Source organism: Crinia signifera, chromosome 8, assembly GCF_055691185.1.
Source record: "Crinia signifera chromosome 8, ASM5569118v1, whole genome shotgun sequence".
Lineage (NCBI taxonomy): Eukaryota > Metazoa > Chordata > Amphibia > Anura > Myobatrachidae > Crinia > Crinia signifera.
Window position 1 is genome coordinate 10,422,817 of NC_139224.1, and position 19,264 is coordinate 10,442,080.

The 19,264-nt window shown below is 50.1% G+C and overlaps 1 protein-coding gene across 1 annotated transcript in view; it reads right to left on the bottom strand.

Annotated features, from left to right (window-relative positions):
- The window catches only part of GRM7 (glutamate metabotropic receptor 7), a 345,665-nt gene that overhangs the window by 37,062 nt on the left and 289,339 nt on the right, over nt 1-19,264 (bottom strand). The window lies entirely within an intron of this gene.

Sequence of the window (19,264 nt, forward strand, 5' to 3'; positions counted from 1 at the left end):
ACACAGTGGTAGGGTGCCACCAGGGGAACACAGTGGTAGGGTTCCACCAGGGGAACACAATGGTCGGGTCCCACAAGGGGGACAAAGTGGTTGGGTTCCACCTGGGGGACACAGTGGTAGGGTCACACCAGGGGGACACAGTGGTAGGGTCCCACCAGAGGAACACAGTGGTAGGCTCCCACCTGGGGGACACAGTGGTAGTGTCCCACCGGGGGAATACAGTGGTAGGGTCCCACCAGGGGAACACAGTGGTAGGGTCCCAACAGGGGGACACAGTGGTTGGGTCCCACCAGGGGGACAAAGTGGTAGGGTCCCACTGGGGGAACACAGTGGTAGGGTCCCACCAGGGGGACACAGTGGTAGGGGTCCACCAAGGGGTACACAGTGGTAGGGGCCCACACATGTTTAGGGGTGTTTACAGACGGGTGATTCAGGAGAGTAGCTCTCTGCAGCACCAGACTCCTGTCATTGCAGCACCAGGCTCCTGTCACTGCAGCACCCATTCCATTAATGCTCTACTTCTGGACTTCTTCCTTAATTTAGGATTGTCCTCACCAGTGGTGGAAGACCGTTATCATCACTGAACTAGTTCAACACAGGTGACTGCAATTATCAATTAAGAGGGAAGTCCAGAAACAGAGCATTTTGTACCTAATGGAATGGGTCATGTTGGAGGGTATGATATATGTAGCAGGTTGTCTAAGATATATTATTTGGGGGGGGGGGGGGGGGGAGGAATAACTTTCTTTTAGACGGGAGCAATTCGGTTTTCCAGAAATCACAAACCACCTTCATTTTGAGGATGTGAACCAGAAAAAAAATCCGGTCCGGATCCCCAAAGAGATTCATTCTGAACCAAGTCCCAGTTTGGATCTTCCCACTGTTCGAAATACAGATTTTAAATCCAAATTTCTGGGTTTGTATTGCAAAACTGACACGATTTTACCTGTTTTTATGGATATTTACCAATGATTATCAATTTTTTTAAATTGTTTTTTAAACCCAACCAAAATCCAAAACGGAACCAACAACACACTCGGTTGATGGTGGTTTACAAAACCAAAACATGATGATGAAATTAAAACCAAAACCAAGACACATGGGGCAAAATGTAATAGGGGGCGATTTTTGGACATATCCAAAAATCGGCCAAAATCGCATTTTTTCGCCGCGAATCGCACCCTAGTGCGATTTTTGAAAAACGTGCGAATTCGGCCATTTTTAACCAAAAATCGCACATGTCTAAAAAATCCCACCCCATTACATTGCGCCCAGGGGGTCTACTCTGCAAACATCTCTGCTTTCTGCAAGTATACAGGGACAAACAGACCAGCTGATTGCCTTCATAAGTATACATTAGCCTGCAGTATACTCTCACAGGAGTGCTACTGACCTACTCATGCATGCACTCATTGTTAAATGCAGAGGTGGAACTGCAGTGACGTGCAGTGCTCCAGGTCCCAGAGGGGAAGAGGGCGGAGCAATGCAATGCTTGTCTTTGTTCTCCATGAGGCCTCTTCTCTCCAGTGGTCACTCATGGGCAGGTGTAATGTCTGCATGCATGTGACCATTAATGGGTTGGAAAAAAGATACAATTGTATCTCTAGGGGCGCCAATGTGACCATTAATGTTGGGGTGAGCAGTCAGAGAACAGGAATCAATGTTTTTGACCAAAACAAGGATGCTACTGGCAAAAGGACACAGTGCAAGTACCGCCAGGTGCAAATATATTTAGAGACAATGGCTGAATTGCACTTGACCATGCCAAATCCACAACTTATTGGGGACTAAGTAATAACCGGAACGCCGGACCAGACATCAAACTCTCCATTCCAGAGCTTGTAGTGTCCGGGAGGTTTCCTGTCCGGGGGTGTCTTGTCCAGGGAGATCCCTGTTACAGCTTTCACCAGGGACATGGGGAAGGGGAGATTACAGCCTCCCCATGTGGTCCAGACTGTTCCGATTTTTAATACACTCCCGGACCATACAGGGAGGCTGTATTCTCTCCCTCCTCCTCTCCCTGGTGACGTGTCACAGGCAGTCCCACCGGACGGACACCCCCAGTCAGACACCCCACCGATCCAGAATCTACAAGCTCCCTAATGACAGACATTGATGAATGGAGCCAGTCCGGTCCGGCGTTCCGGGGTTCTGTCTGGTTCCGGTTTTTATCCATACCCCTTGCTGCTTTGATTGGAAGTTTTCCTTAGATAGGAACCCAAATATCTTATATTTATGTTTTGACCCCCCACTTACATCCTTCTCTTCCCCCACTTTGCTTGCGGTCTCCGCTATATAAAAGTGCGGCTTAGCGAGCCTGGAGACAGCCCCCCTGTAACTCTCTTGCGATGTATGAACACGGAGCGCGCTCGTCTCACATGATACCACAGTTAAATGGAATACAAGCTTTAAGCTCCTCTCAGCCTCTCACTCCCCAAAGAATCACTGAAGATTGGTTTTATTTCTGTGCTGCTCTGACCACGTCTTTCCTTGCGGATTGACCAGATATTCTGATAAAATGGTATCAAATAAAAACTTCTCATTCCTCTTGTACTTTCTGAACTCAGCGGTAAAACAAGAGAATACACAGAGATTCTCCTGCACTCCGGGGACTATAACCCCTTTCCTGCTGGAGACAAGGACGAGGAGTCCCAGCGGGATGGAGCTGGAGCCTAATGATCAATTCCACAGCACACAAGTCTATGTCCCGCTAGTGACCCCAACAGTCATACAATAGAGATTCAGCCGCTGCTTGTCCTTAACAGAAAACATTCTATCCTCCCAGAGACTCACAATTACCAGGTAGTGGGGTCCCCCAAAGCAGTAGATCACCCCGGTGGCTGCGCCTTGGATGGTTCGAAGTTATAATTCACCTACAAACAGCGCAACACAGTGGTAAAAAATGGCCGCCACCTTGGAGGGGGCAAAGGGTAGAGGGCCTACTGGACCTCTAGCATCTATCAGGGGAGCACAGGATGCACAGTGCTACCCGGAAGTGCCGGATTCTGGGAATACTGGGAACATGCTGTGATCACCTACTCCCTGGCAACAAGCATGTAAGCCTCTGACAATGAACATGAAACTCCTGGCAAAAAGCAAGAAATCCCCCTGGCAATGAGCATGAAACACCTGGCAACAAGCATGGATCCAGTGGCGTAACTAAGTTTTGGGCGCCCCCCCCGCCGCCGCCCCGCCAAGCACCCCCAATCCCCCGCCGCCTCGCCGCCCATGCAACCCCCCCCCAATCCCCTGCAGCCTTACCTATCGCGCTGGTCCCGGCGGCTCCGTTCTTCTTCTGCTGAGGACCACCACAAAATGGCCGCCCCCATACAGCAGACAGTTTCAGAGAACTGTGTGCTATATGGGGGCGGCCATTTTGTGGTGGTCCTCAGCAGAAGAACGGAGCCGCTGGGACCAGCGAGATAGGTAAGTCTGCGGGGGATTGGGGGGGGGGGGGGGTGTAACTATAGCACCGCAGCCCCCCGCGCCCCCACATGCACAGCGCCCCCCCCCCCCCGCGGTGGCGAGGGCTGCAGTGCTATAGTTACGCCGCTGCATGGATCCTCTGGCAATGAGCATATAACCCCCTGGCAATGAGCATGTAAGCCCCTGGCAAAAAGCAATAAATCCTTGGCAACAACTGTGAAATACCTGACAACGACCATGTAACCACTGACAACGATCAAGAAACCCTTGGCAACAAGCGTGTAACCCCGCAGAACTTTTTTGGGGCAAGCGGGCACAAAACTTCTAGTTACGCCACTGAACCGAGTCTTAGAGGTACGTTTACTAAGATGGGCGTTCCATTGAAGATGGGTTTGTTGCCCATAGCAACCAATTAGATTTTATGGTACTTGTGTAGTTTCACGGAGCGCATTACCCTACACTGTCAGCGTAGCCGAACAGCAGCCTAGCGTAGTCAGCGTGTTGTCCCCGTCAGGCAGCGTAGTCACCGTACTGTCCCCGCGAGCTGCAGCTCTGTCCCCGGCATCCCTGGCAAGCCTAGTGAGCAGCTGTCACACAGCGCCGGTAACCACCAGATCCCCTGCGCTGGTGGACGGTGGCAGAGAGGGGATCATGCGGGTGCGGCGGAGAGGCGCTCCATCTGCCTGAGACGCACGAGTGTCTCATACACAAGTGCGTCTCAGTAATTCATGGCACAGGCAGGGTACTGAAACCCTGCCTGTGTCCGCTTCAGGGAGATGGTTAGGGGTTCAGTAGCGCATGCACAAAGGGGTGGGGGGTGCGGGCGCAAGTGCATCTCATGCACAATAAAGAACGCATTTGCCAGTGCTCCATGTTACATACTGGGAAATGCCTCCATTTCAAACCCCCACTATCCATCTACGCGGTACGCGTACCCCACTATCCATGTCGGCGTGGAGTTGATTTTATAAAGTGTGGCAAGGGCAGCGAGCCACGCGAGGGGACGCGGAATACACGTCAAGGTAATCCGCATCCGCTTGCCACTCTTTATAATATCACAGATGTGCGCAATAGGTGTCTCAGGTCCATTTGGCAGGAGGGCGTCTGTGATAAACCCCAGAGATTCCAGGTTTCTGGAGGTGGAAAATCCCCTCCAATAAACACAAATACATGTAGCATAAAGAACATAGATTTATTGGTGGCACGGAGCATTGTTACCTCAGAAACACGACGTTATAAATAGACTGTGTGAGCGTTATGTGCGGTAATGTATAATTAATGGGAGATATAACGGTACTGTACATGTGTCTGAGGCTGTCATGCTTTACAGCGCACTTCATGTGTTCAACCAACTGGAGATGATCCCTTCTCGTGTCTATGTACCGTATGTGCTTATTAACATATGCCCACACAGTGTACAGCATGGGCCTAATTCAGCCCGCCCGCTAGGCTGCATATATTTGGAGCATAGCGAGCAAACGCACCCCCACCCCGCGCTGGCCATATCCCCTCGCTACTCTATTGATACCATCTGCAATCAGCTGCAATACTATAGTGCTATGGATTGTTGGAGGGAGGAGGGCCCCAAACTGGAATCTTGCCTATGGCCCCATGAGGCCTATATCCTACCCCCTCCACACACACACACACACACACACACACACACACACACACACACACACACACACACACACAAGGTATGTACACATGCATCAATTTTCTTTCTATTTGATTTGCTTTTTATTTCCCCAATTCCACCCCCTTTCGATTTGGCCTTTGCTTTGCATTCGATTTCACATTTAATCTGCACTGTTGCATTCAATATCGATTTCGCTGCGCATTCAAGACACAGTTGTACACATCCGATTTACTGGATCGAATTCGATATTTCTTGGCCTGCACAGTCTATTTTTCTTTTCACTACGGGAGCGCGCATCGCATCAAATGTGGATGTGTATTAAAAACCGTTCGATTTTGATTCGCAAAATCAAATGGAAAACCTGTCAAAATCAAAGCGTGTGTACACCCCTCTACACTCACCCCTTGTGAATAGTGTACGGGGACGGAATGAGTACTACTCAACCCTTGTGAATGATGTACGGGGACAGGAGAGTACTACACTCACCCCTGGTGAATAGTGTACGGGGATGGGAGAGTACTACACTCACCCCTGGTGAATAGTGTACGGGGACGGAACGAGTACTACACTCACCCCTGGTGAATAGTGTATGGGGACGGGACGAGTGCTACACTCACCCCTGTTGAATAGTGTACGGGGACAGGAGAGTACTACAATCACCCCTAGTGAATAGTGTACAGGGACGGAATGAGTGCTACACTCACCCCTGGTGAATAGTGTACAGGGACGGAACGAGTACTACACTCACCCCTGGTGAATAGTGTACGGGGACGGGAGAGTACTACACTCACCCCTGGTAAATAGTGTACAGGGACGGGACGAGTACTACACTAACCCCTGGTGAATAGTGTACGGGGACGGAACGAGTGCTACACTCACCCCTGGTGAATAGTGTACGGGGATGGAACGAGTACTACACTCACTCCTGGTGAATAGTGTACGGGGACGGGACGAGTACTACACTCACCCCTGGTGAATAGTGTACGGGGACGGAACGAGTACTACACTCACCCCTGGTGAATAGTGTACGGGGACGGGAGAGTACTACACTCACCCCTGGTGAATAGTGTACGGGGACGGAACGAGTGCTACACTCACCCCTGGTGAATAGTGTACGGGGACGGAATGAGTGCTACACTCACCCCTGGTTAATAGTGTACGGGGATGGAACGAGTACTACACTCACTCCTGGTGAATAGTGTACGGGGACGGGACGAGTACTACACTCACCCCTGGTGAATAGTGTATGGGGACGGGACGAGGGCTACACTCACCCCTGGTGAACAGTGTTCGGGGACAGAACGAATACCACACTGACCCCTGGTGAATAGTGTACGGGGACGGACGAGTACTACACTCACCCCTGGTGAATAGTGTTCGGGGACAAAACAAGTACTACACTCACCCCTGGTGAATAGTGAACAGGGACGGGATGAGTACTACACTCACCCCTGGTGAATAGTGTACGGGGACGGAACGAGTGCTACACTCACCCCTGGTGAATAGTGTACGGGGACGGAATGAGTGCTACACTCACCCCTGGTGAATAGTGTACGGGGACGGAACAAGTACTACACTCACTCCTGATGAATAGTGTACGGGGACGGGACGAGTACTACACTCACATCTGGTGAATAGTGTACGGGGACGGAACGAGTGTTACACTCACCCCTGGTGAATAGTGTACGGGGACGGAATGAGTGCTACACTCACCCCTGGTGAATAATGTACAGGGATGGAACGAGTGCTACACTCACCCCTGGTTAATAGTGTATGGGACAGAATGAGTGCTACACTCACTCCTGGTGAATAGTGTACGGGGACGGACGAGTACTACACTCACCCCTGGTGAATAGTGTACGGGGACGGAATGAGTACTACACTCACCCCTGGTGAATAGTGTTCGGGGACAGAACAAGTACTACACTAACCCCAGGTGAATAGTGAACAGGGATGGGACAAGTACTACACTCACCCCTGGTGAATAGTGTACGGGGACGGAACGAGTGCTACACTCACCCCTGGTGAATAGTGTAAGGGGACGGAATGAGTGCTACACTCACCCCTGGTGAATAGTGTACGGGGATGGAACGAGTACTACACTTACTCCTGATGAATAGTGTACAGGGACGGGACGAGTACTACACTCACCCCTGGTGAATAGTGTACAGGGACGGGACGAGTACTACACTCACCCCTGGTGAATAATGTACTGGAACGGGACGAGTACTACACTCACCCCTGGTGAATAGTGTACGGGGACGGAACGAGTGCTACACTCACATCTGGTGAATAGTGTACGGGGACGGAACGAGTGTTACACTCACCCCTGGTGAATAGTGTACGAGGACGGAATGAGTGCTACACTCACCCCTGGTGAATAATGTACAGGGATGGAACGAGTACTACACTCACCCCTGGTGAATAATGTACGGGGATGGAACGAGTGCTACACTCACCCCTGGTTAATAGTGTATGGGACAGAATGAGTGCTATACTCACACCTGGTGAATAGTGTATGGGGATGGAACGAGTGCTACACTCACCCCTGGTTAATAGTGTATGGGACAGAATGAGTGCTACACACTCACCCCTGGTGAATAGTGTACAGGGACGGAATGAATGCTACACTCACCCCTGGTGAATAGTGTACATGGACGGAATGAATGCTACACTCACCCCTGGTGAATAATGTACGGGGATGGAACGAGTGCTACACTCACCCCTGGTGAATAGTGTACAGGGACGGAATGAATGCTACACTCACCCCTGGTGAATAATGTACGGGGATGGAACGAGTGCTACACTCACCCCTGGTTAATAGTGTATGGGGATGGAACGAGTGCTACACTCACCCCTGGTGAATAGTGTATGGGGATGGAACGAGTGCTACACTCACCCCTGGTTAATAGTGTATGGGACAGAATGAGTGCTACACTCACACCTGGTGAATAGTGTACGGGGATGGAACGAGTGCTACACTCACCCCTGGTGAATAGTGTACGGGGACGGAATGTGTACTACACTCACCCCTGGTTAATAGTGTATGGGACAGAATGAGTGCTACACTCACCCCTGGTGAATAGTGTACGGGGACGGAACGAGTGCTACATTCACCCCTGGTGAATAGTGTACGGGGACGGAACGAGTACTACACACACCCCTGGTGAATAGTGTACGAGGATGGAACGAGTGCTACACTCACCCCTGCTGAATAGTGTACGGGGACGGAATGAGTGCTACACTCACCCCTGGTGAATAGTGTACGGGGACGGAACGAGTACTACACACGCCTATTATTTCCATCCCCTGAATGATGCAGATTGTCCTTGCTGGAAATGAAGCCTCACATCAGCTGGAGCCTACACAAGGGGACATTTATTCTTCGGGGCTGAAGTTATTATCTCATACATCTTCTACAGACTAAGAATTTCTCATGGAGAGCTTCCCGCAGACCGGATCGCTCAGGTCAACCAGTACTAATTCCCAACTGCTAGATAAGACAGAAGAAGTGTTCAGCCCTAGATAGCCATCGGAGGAAAGTCACAGCACAGGAGCACAGCGCAACACTAAACAGAATGCTTCTGTACCCCAGGCTGGAGGATAGAGGAATATAAATCAGCCAACGACTGTCAGGTAGGTAATTACAGGTACTGTAGGTGAGAGCAGAAAAGTGGCTTCCTCTGGTGATAATGGTGCAGATAACAGCGTTCTGACCCTGGAGGAAACGTAGAATGAATACACAGCCTAATGCACCGCTCGCATCGGTCCTCTCTGCGCCATCTGTATACTTAGCAAACGAGTGATATTATTGTCAAGTAAACAGGTATTTTTAACGAGAGCCTTTAGCTATGTCACACTGCCTTGCTGGCTTGTATCCAGGGCTCTGTATTGATTTTTACACATTTGGAGGATTAGGTGGGTGAACACAACAACAGGCAAAATTCACTGGGTTAGAGAAAAGGTTCGTACATAGGGGTGATTCAGATTGGTTTGTAAAAGCAATCTCCTTCTTTAATGGGCCAAACCATGCTGCACTGCAGGCAGGGGGGGGGGCGCCCCGGCGAGGGAGCTGCATATCGCTCCACAGGGGGAAGGGGGGGGGGGGGATTAGAGATGCGGCCACAGCTGCAGCTCCAGGTGGGCAGGGTTAGTGGTGTGCAGGGGCGTAGCTAAGGGTTCATGGGCCCTGGTGCGAAAGGTCAGCTTGGGGCCCCCCTACATACAACAAAATCTACACGTCCCAGCATGCCCTGCCACAGATTTTAGATAATGGATTTCTAATTTCTATACCCCGGGTATATTATGTAGCACATACACTGTATACAGCAATATGTACTGTGGGTATATCCCTCTTATATTCTCACACTGGTGTAGTACACATCACCAATTATATACAAGGCTGATATATACTCATATTTATCAGTATAGAGCCCAGTGCTGATGCCCATCTACACCATAATAACTGCTATATTAGAGGAATAATACTGTGCCACAGGGGCCACACACTGCTGGTAACAAGCCTATGGCTGAGGGTGGGACAGGGCCCCGGTCGCTGTATTGGGATATATAGTTATGATGTCCCCCCTCAGCCTCAGCCCCACAGCAGCACACGTGTAAGGCCGGGAGGCGCCGTGTCCCCACCAGCAGCAGCAGCAGCTCCGGGCGTCACATAGAGACACTGTGTATCTATGTCACCCGCTCCTCCCTATCCCGCACCCCTGTCTATGGGGACACTCACCAGCCGGCACCACCTCTCACCCGGACACAACAGCAGGTCACACACAGTGTGCGTTTCCGCGAACTTCCGGTATCTGCGTTCCACTCTGCTTCCGGCTTTTGCGGTCCAGGCTTCTCTACTTCCGGATTGTGCGTTTCAGCGTATTGCCGTGTGACGTCAGCGCGACGCACGCGGGCCCGCAAAGCAGCACTGGGAACGGGAGCGTTCTGTTCCCTTCCCTCTTCCAGGACAGTGGCGGGGGTTGGGCCCCCTGGCTCAGGGGCCCGGTCGCATCTGCGACCGCTGCGACCCCTGTAGCTACGCCACTGGTGGTGTGTGGGCGCTATATAGGGGCAGGGGTATGGCTCACTCACCTGCTCCAGTCCCAGACACTTTCTTCCTGCTCTCCTCGGCGCCAGCGGAAGCTCTGCTGCTGCTCACTACTGCCCTCCAGTCGGCCGGTGCCACCACTAGGCAGCTTTAGGCATTTGCCTAGGGCGCCGGCCCTGACTGCAGGTGGGGCAGATGTAACATGTGCAGAGAGAGTTACATTTGGGTGAATGATTTTGCTTCTGTACAGAGTAAATACTGGCGGTTTTATTTTTACACTGCAATTTAGATTTCAGTTTGAACACACCCCCACCCAAATCTAACTCTCTCTGCACATGTTCCATCTGCCCCACCTGCAGTGCAGCATGGTTTTGTCCATTAAAGAAGAAGTTTGCTTTTGCAAACCAACAAGAATCAGGCCCACATGGAGCATCCAATACATTGGGTGAGATTTAATAGGATGAGAGATTCAAAAAGTGAGAGATTTGGTGAGAAATCTCCAGGTTTTTTTAAAGCGGCAATCATTTACACTGCAAAACCAGTTTGATTTTGCAGTGTAAATGATTGCCGCTTTAAAAAAAAACCTGGAGATTTCTCACCAAATCTCTCACTTTCTGAATCTCTCATCCTATTAAATCTCACCCTATGTAGCGTAGGTTCAGCATGACCCTAATATTACGGCAGATCCGAGGTGCGTCCCCAGTGAATTACAATCCTTATTTTAGAGACAAGACCTGGAAATAAGTGAAGGAAATTAAATGGCGCTCCACTCTCCATGGACGAATACCGTTAGGGAAATTTAATAAGATCAAATAGCAATGAATGGATCTATTCATACCCATTCACTTCTGGGACCTGGTGGTCTGTAAATTAACGAATGGACGAATTCGGCTTAGTTGCCGCTTTTACGAATGCCAAGCTCCCATTGATAGAACTCAGCCACATAAGTTCAATGTGATCGGCAATTTTACAACCATTCCTATGAGCAAATCCGGCTGCGAATTTAGCTCAGAATATGAATGGAAAATACGGCACCTTTCCATTCGTATTTGCTGAGGCTCCGCAGTGATCTGGGAGATCTGTGCAGTGCTTCTCTTTGTAAAAGTAAAAAAAAAAAAAAATAGCATGGGATTCCCCCTCCCGAGTATAACCAGCTCTTTGAGCCAGTCCTGGTTTCCAAAAACCATCACTGGGCTCTTGGACCAGTCCTGGCTCCTAAAATATGTGAGACAAAAGAAATAGGGGCCCCTCTGTATTTTTTAAACCAGCACCCCAATAAAGGGGTGCCCCCACCAAGGTAACCCAAGGCTGCTTCTCTGCATAACTTAAGGGGAATTCCACTGACATCAGTCAATGGAAATCCCCTCAGCCAATCAGCTGTGATCTCCAGAGGAGCTCTGTGACTGATTGGCTCTTCGCATCCCATAGAAGTCAAGGTTACAGTATGTAAATAACATTGGCTTACGGTGGTTCCCAGCATAGAAGTTATTGTTATGAAAATAACATTAGCTCCTTTGATGGGAACCGGCAAATCGGCCTGACTGCAATGTCAACACTCCTGGGTATACCTTCAATTGAAATGGCAACTTCCTGTCAATCAAACTGCGTCTAGGTTTGGTGACACACATGCGTGTTTGCGGCCCATATGCACACAGTTGTTCGATAATTGGTCGCCGCGCGAATTCGCACAAACAGCGCTCAGTTCTGAATAACCCCCTCTGATCGTACAATGCAGCACTATATGTGAGCGAGGCTTCAGCATCGGTAGCAGTGTAAGCGCCTGTCTAGCTCTTGTAAACACAACAGAACATCTGGATGGAAGGAGACATCACAGGAGATACAACAAGGGCTCGCAAATAGGACAATGACAGCGTTGTTCGAAGTTCTGAAGGATAATGCGAGTAGCTCGCTGCCTGCGACGCGCCGTTTCGTGTGAAGCAATTCATTAGACGCGCTGTTTTTTTCCGCACTCTTTGCATTAATTCCATGAAGGACTACTGAGAACACAGACGGCCCTTTTATACAATCAATCACGTGTCACGTTATGGATGAGAATACAATTACTCAATAAGAGAGACAATAGCGCTTAGATCTGGCATCTTATGAAGGGAACATTTCCATTCACTGACGGAAAATTATATTTCTGCTGTAGAGAAACATACAAATGGGAAACACTTGGCATCAGTGCGGTGGGTATGGAGGCGTTCACTATACCGATGCCGGTATCCCAACTGGCGCTGGAATCCTCATATCAATGAGGATGCCAGAATCCTAAATGCCGGGATGCCAAACGCATGTATGTGAGGTGGGTTAGGGTTAGGCTCTGAGGGAGGGGGAGAGAGGGAACAGTTATAGGTAGGCTGCAAGGAGGGTGTGGTAGGTTTAGGCTGCAGGGAGGAGAGGTTAGGGTTAGGCTGTGCGAGGGGAGGTTAGGGTTAGACTGTGGGAGTGGAGGTTAGCGTTAGGCTGCAGGAGGGGAGGTTAGGGTTAGGCTGTAAGAGGGGAGGTTAGAGTTAGGCTACAGGATGGGATGTTAGGGTTAGGCTGCAGGGAGGAGAGGTTAGAGTTAGGCTGTGGGAGGGGAGGTTAGGGTTAGGCTGTAGGAGGGGAGGTTATGGTTAGGCTGCGGGAGGGGAGGTTAGGGTTAGGCTGCAAGGATGGTGTGGTAGGTTTAGGCTGCAGGGAGGAGAGGTTAGGGTTAGGCTGCAGGAGAGGAGGTTAGGGTTAGGCTGCAAGGATGGTGTGGTAGGTTTAGGCTGCAGGGAGGGGAGGTTAGGGTTAGGCTGCAAGGATGGTGTGGTAGGTTTTTAGCTGCAGGGAGGAGAGGTTAGGGTTAGGCTGCAGGGAGGAGAGGTTAGGGTTAGGCTGTAGGAGGGGAGGTTATGGTTAGGCTGCAGGAGGGGAGGTTAGGGTTAGGCTGCAGGATGGGATGTTAGGGTTAGGCTGCAAGGATGGTGTGGTAGGTTTAGGCTGCAGGGAGGAGAGGTTAGGGTTAGGCTGCAGGGAGGAGAGGTTAGGGTTAGGCTGTAGGAGGGGAGGTTATGGTTAGGCTGCAGGAGGGGAGGTTAGGGTTAGGCTGCAGGATGGGATGATAGGGTTAGGCTGTGGGAGGGGAGGTTAGGGTTAGGCTGTGGGAGGGAGTTTGGGGTGAGGCTGTGAGAGACAAAGTTAGGGTTAGGCAGCAGGAGGAAAAAAATGGGAGGTTTGATCCGTGCGCTACTAACCACAGCTGGTACTGGGGTTGTGAGGTCCCAAATGGATACGGATAGAGAAACAAAGTGGTGTACCAGCGCAGGCTGAAAAAAATGGTGAAAACTGTATCCTTTACAATATATTTTATTATAATTATTATAATTAATTGCTTTAACTGTAATTATGGAATTCCATTAAAATTTAATAATGAATATTAAAAAGCATAAAAAATGCAAGGACATTCAGTGTTAAACAATATACATCACAATGCAAGCTAGCATTTGTATGGGCATATTACCATGAGGACATTGGATCCCATAAGTAGCAGGTGAACACCAAGTGGCCAATAAGTCCCAAATACAGTCCAAAGATCCGGGCAGCGGCGCCCAGGCAGTGGGGGCTGGTGGCGGGGCGGAATGAGCTGCTGATTTTGAAAATACTGTCCAGGCCAATTAGCACCTGACCGGTCTTTTCAAAATCAGCAGCGCATTCCGCCCCGCCGCCTGGCAAATAGCGCTGCAAGCCCCCAGCCACCGCTGCACGGATTGGCGTTGCGTGGACGACGCTGCTGGACATGGGTGGGGGGCATGGTGGGGGTCCCCAAATTATTTTGCCCAGGGGCACCCTCTAATGTTAAGACGACCCTGTATACACTGAAGATTTTCTCTATGGAAAGGCCTCCACCCCGCCGCTCATCTGCTGGTAATACTAGCAGACGAGCCGGGGGCCTGCAATGATGCGGGAGTGAGCATGACCGCTCACCTCTCATCGCTGCCCCGTACACACTGGGCGGCTTTCCACCCACAATCCACCATTGTGTATGGGCCTTTGCTCACATTGGCACAGATGGCAAAAACACTTTAATGTTTCGGTGTTACATATGGATGTGCGACAGGATAGTGAATAGTGTTTTGCCAATCTCACACAATTTAGCACTAGATATTTTCCTTCTGTGTCTGGGTGGCTGCTTTCTCCTCACAATCTACTGTGATTTCTCCCATTAGCGATCAATGCTGAATGAGGCCCACTGTGCAGAAATTCCTAAGAAATCATCTGCGCCACACAGAGCGTACACACAAAGGCGCTGTTGCAGTCGAGATTTAGGGAACCAGGAGTGTGGTCACACCACTAGATCCTGCTACATTATCCATTTCTAAGTATTATATTCTAAGGATGATTTCCTCCCATCCTCTTCGCTCCGCCGCCGACTGACCTCTCACCTAATCACCTCCTCCCACTCCTGTGTCCAAGACTTCTCTCGCGCTGCCCCCCTGCACTGGAACAACCTCCCGCCACCCATCAGGCTTTCTGATTCCCTTACCTCCTTCAAGCGCTCCCTCAAAACCCACTTCTTCCGACTTGCCTATCCCTCCTCCTAACCTCTTTCACTCCTCCTATCCTGCCTACCCTACCCCTCCATCCATTCCTACTTATCCTATTGTTTTTCGTTCATCCACCCACCTCCTTTTAGTCTGTTAACCCTTATGAGCAGGGTCCTCCTTCCTCACGTACTCACCCTACCTCTTTACCTCACCTGTGCTCCTGTCCTGTTCTTCCCTTCCTCTACTTCATCTTCAGTCTCCTCGACAATTTCCACACCTACTTCAGAACTGATGCTGATTTTAGTTCTACCAGCTATACCCCTATTTATGCTGTATCTTATCAACACCCCCTGTACGTTACCTTGTCATTTGTTTTTGTTTGCTATGTACGGCGCTGCGGACACTTTGTGGCGCCTTATAAATAAACGTACTACTATTACACAAAACCAGGCCTAAGATGTCAGGGCGCAGAGTGTTCCCTGTGAATATATCACTGCAGAAGGTGAAGCTCCTGTATCCAGCACAGATGCGCACAGGTCCCGATCAGACTACAGACTCGCCGTCCCCGTCACTGTCCGTATGCATTGCTAGTAACGTCTCACAATGCAAATTGCTCAATGGAGCGTGACACTCGGATAAGTTTGAGCAATGACAAAGGAGTCCGCCCAGGGGACATGCAGGAAACAAATGACAGCAGTTAGCAGCGGCCGCAGAAACACGTCTGGAGGAAGTTTCCATGGGGATGTCATCTCTTCACCTCTCTGCACCAGCGAAACGGCCCCGGCGCCACACACAGCCGTTATCTGGGCCACAGAGATGGAAATTGGAATCATCCTACTGTGACAGCGATGGGAAAATGCACAGCGGGTGGAAAGCGTTGGGGACGGCTGTTGCAGTTACCACCAGTTTGCTGCTGCATCCAAGGGCCTCATTCAGATGCGGGCACAATGCCGATATTAACGTCATGTGATGTCAGCCTCCCAACCCAAGCAGGCATTGACATGGAGGGGGGATGGATTCCACCCACTACGCATTTCTACCTCGTAATTTGCCTTTCAACAGGGACCGTTTCTAGGTTGAAAGGTTCAACCTGTGTCGACATTCACATTTCGATTATTCAGTTGATGATGGACGATGAGATGGTGTCGGCAGATAATAAAACATTGAGGGTGGTGAATGGTGCTTCTCCTTTAAGTACAATGTTTTACTTAAACGCTAGGTTCCTCGCACAGAAATACCTTCATTCTTTGTCGTGTTTTATTATTTTCAATAAAGTTCAATAAACCTGAATATTTCTAAACCCATTTACAAAAACAGCATTTGGGGTTTTATTCCTCAGAACGCAGCACATTGATATTCAGGGAAACAAAACCTCAGCATTATTACTTTATACATTTGAATAAAAGAAAAGGCGAATTCCTCCGGTCAGCTCTACAGGTCGGGAAAACTCTACAAAAAAAAGAAGCTTTGTCGAAGCCTCGTGAGTGTCCGAAAAACATTGCCCATCTCCGCAATTATCGGAACAGCATCCACCTCTGAATCAGCCCCAGTGTGAGGAACATTGTCTGTCCTAAAACAAATCATTTAAAGATCCCTACACGATATTGACCTATTCGGGCTGATAAATCACGTGAAAAGTGTAAAATTGTATGTCATTAATTCTGATGCGGTCCCGCGCGCATAAGATCGGATCCGGAGATTGTCACCGATGCACCAAGGATGGATTCGGTATGAAATCCCGACGGTCAAAATCCCGACAGGGTCAAAATCCTGAATGGGTTATAATACCGACAAGGACAAAATCCCGACAAGGTCAAAATCCCGACATTTAAAATCCTGACAAGGACAAAATCCCGACATTTAAAATCCCGACAAGGTCAAAATACTGACATATAGAATGTACAGGTGAAACTGTCAACATGACTTTCGGTCGACAGGTCGCGAGGTCTAACTGCTTTGGGGCTCATCTAGATTCCTCTCAGATGTAGCAGTACACACCCACGCTTCTAGGTGCCACGTTCACAATCTCTCCATATATGGAACTAGACACGCCCTTTGGGTGGAGCATGACACGCCCCCTCAATGGGGCACTGTGCATAATTCTACTACCAACTATAATCTCCCTGAAACTAATTTTCATTTCAAGTAGGCAAGTATGTGTCACTTTTGTGTTTTGCTTAATAAAAAAAATTATATTCCCTTTAAAAAAAAAATTAACAAAACGCTACTTTTCTCCTGACAGGTTATTGCTTTGTACAATGCGTTTTCCAAGTGTGGAGAGATAATTGCCCGGTAGCTCTAGAAAGAGAACGCATGACAGGAAGACAATGGAACACTGTTATTAAACCTTCTGGAAGAAACACAGATATGTACAGTACAGTATGTATAACAGTGTTCCGTTACCTACAGTATGCAACCTTCTCAGCTGCCGACATAATAATGTACAATAAAGTATAATATATTGGCAATGATCAATGGGTATGGCCAATCAATCACCGTGCGGAGAGCCCTTGGGGGGAATGAGGGTGTCAGCGGACCCCTTTTTACCATAAGCTCCCTCTGTGTCCAGGGCCGGTGCAAGGCATCTAGGCGCCCTAGGCAAAACCTACAGGATACTGCCCCCCCCCCCCATAGAGGGAGGAAGGGGGGGGTGTCACCGGGGAGAGAGTAACATCATCTGCTCTTGTAACAAGCACAACCTTGTAAAAAATTTACTGCCAGTGACCCCCCCCCCCCCAATAGAGGGAGGAAGCACCACCGTGTAAAAAAAAAAAACTGCCAGTGACACCCAACCCCTCCCCCCCCCCCCCCCCCACCACCTTGTAAAAAGAATTACTGCCACCATCCAGAGGAGGATGAAACCCCCCCATAGAGGGGGGAAGCAAGCACCACTGTGTAAAAAAAATAACTGCCAGTAACACCCGATCCCCCCCCTCCCCCCCAACTCGTAAAAATAATTATTGTCACCATGCAGAGTAGGATGAAACCCTACAGAGTATGCAGAGTAGGATGAAGCAAGCACCTTTGTGCCACCATCCAGAGAGAGAAGATGAACAGCTTGGACGGTGTGACCGAGTTGCTGGGCGGGGGGAGGGGGCGGGCGGCGGCGGCTCCTCCACCCGCCGGAGATTTACAAGACAGGAGCTGGAGCATTGCTCACTCACTGTCTGACTGTGCCGCTGACGCTGACTTGCCGGCGGGGGCTGCTGCCGCCGCCCGCCGCCGAAGTTTCCCGCTGGCTGCTAGCTGTAGGCCCACCTGGCCAGGCCTGATGACTTGCGACTGACTAGTCTGTCAGCGCCTGGCAGGCTGCAGCAGCGCAGCAAGGTACTAACTGGGCGGGCTGCGGCGGGGGGGACGGGGTGTGGGAGGACCGAATATACTTACATAATAGCTGCACACACTTGTTTCTGTAGTCCTGGCTGACTCCTGCAGCTTGCTTTTTCTTGATCCTCTCCTCTCCTCTGCGGACTGCGGTAGCGACGTAGCGTAGTAGCTTCCTGCTGCTTCTGCTGCTGGCTCACTACCGCCCTCCAGTGGCCGGCGCCCTAGGCAAATGCCTAACCTTGCCTAGTGGTGGCGCCGGCCCTGTCTGTGTCTCATGCCTCTCCACAGCTGGTGATGTGTGGGTGCTGTTACTGATGCGCACTTGTTGGTAGTGAAGGCTGAGAAGTGCTGCACAGTCACAGGCAGCCCCGCTGGAGATGATGTGCGTCTCCTGGCTGGAGGCGATGGGGGCAATATGGGGGGAAGAGAGTGGGGGTTGGGGTTTAGGCAAGGAGCAGGGTCCCATTACCTTGCTTCTTACGAGGGATTGCCATTGCCATCGATGGTTGTCATTGATTTCAATTCTGCAATTGCCCATCAATAGTGCTTAACTATGCAAAGGATGACCATTGATATTTTTACATATCGTTGGTCATCCATTGTATTTGATTGATTGGCATGTGGGCCAATCAAAACACAGGGGGCGGGGCTTCGCGGGTGTCAGGGGGCAGAACTATGCTCCGTGTCCCGGGACTTTGAAAAAAAAATCAAAACATCGTTTTTCTATTCCATCGATGGAGGGAAACCATCTGGTTCTCCCCATCGATGGCAAAATTATTCGACATCGGCCATGAACAATCAATGATTTTGAATCATCGATGGTCGATGGCCAATACCTACCTCTTACCCTGTCCTTGTAGAGAACGATATGTGGTGCTGCTGTGTGCACTGGTGCAGGGTCACAGTCCGGAACTCTATGGAGGGAGTTGGTTGGCAAAGTTCATGGACACCGGTCCAGACTGGATGTCCTTGGTAGCCGGGAAAGTCCAGGAACAGAGCATTGTGTCCCTCATGGAATGGGTCATGTTGGGAGGTATGATACATGAAGAGGGAAGTCCAGGAACAGAACATTGTGTACCTCCTGAAATGGTGCATGTTGGGAGATATGATACATAAAGAAGGAAGCCAAGGAACAGAGCATTGTGTCCCTCCTGGAATGGGTCATGTTGGGAGGTATGATACATGAAGAGGGAAGCCCAGGAACAGAGCAATGTGACCCTCCCGGAATGGGTCATGTTGGGAGGTATGGTACATTAAAAGGGAAGTCCAGGAACAGAGCATTGTGTTCCTCCAGGACTGGGTCATGTT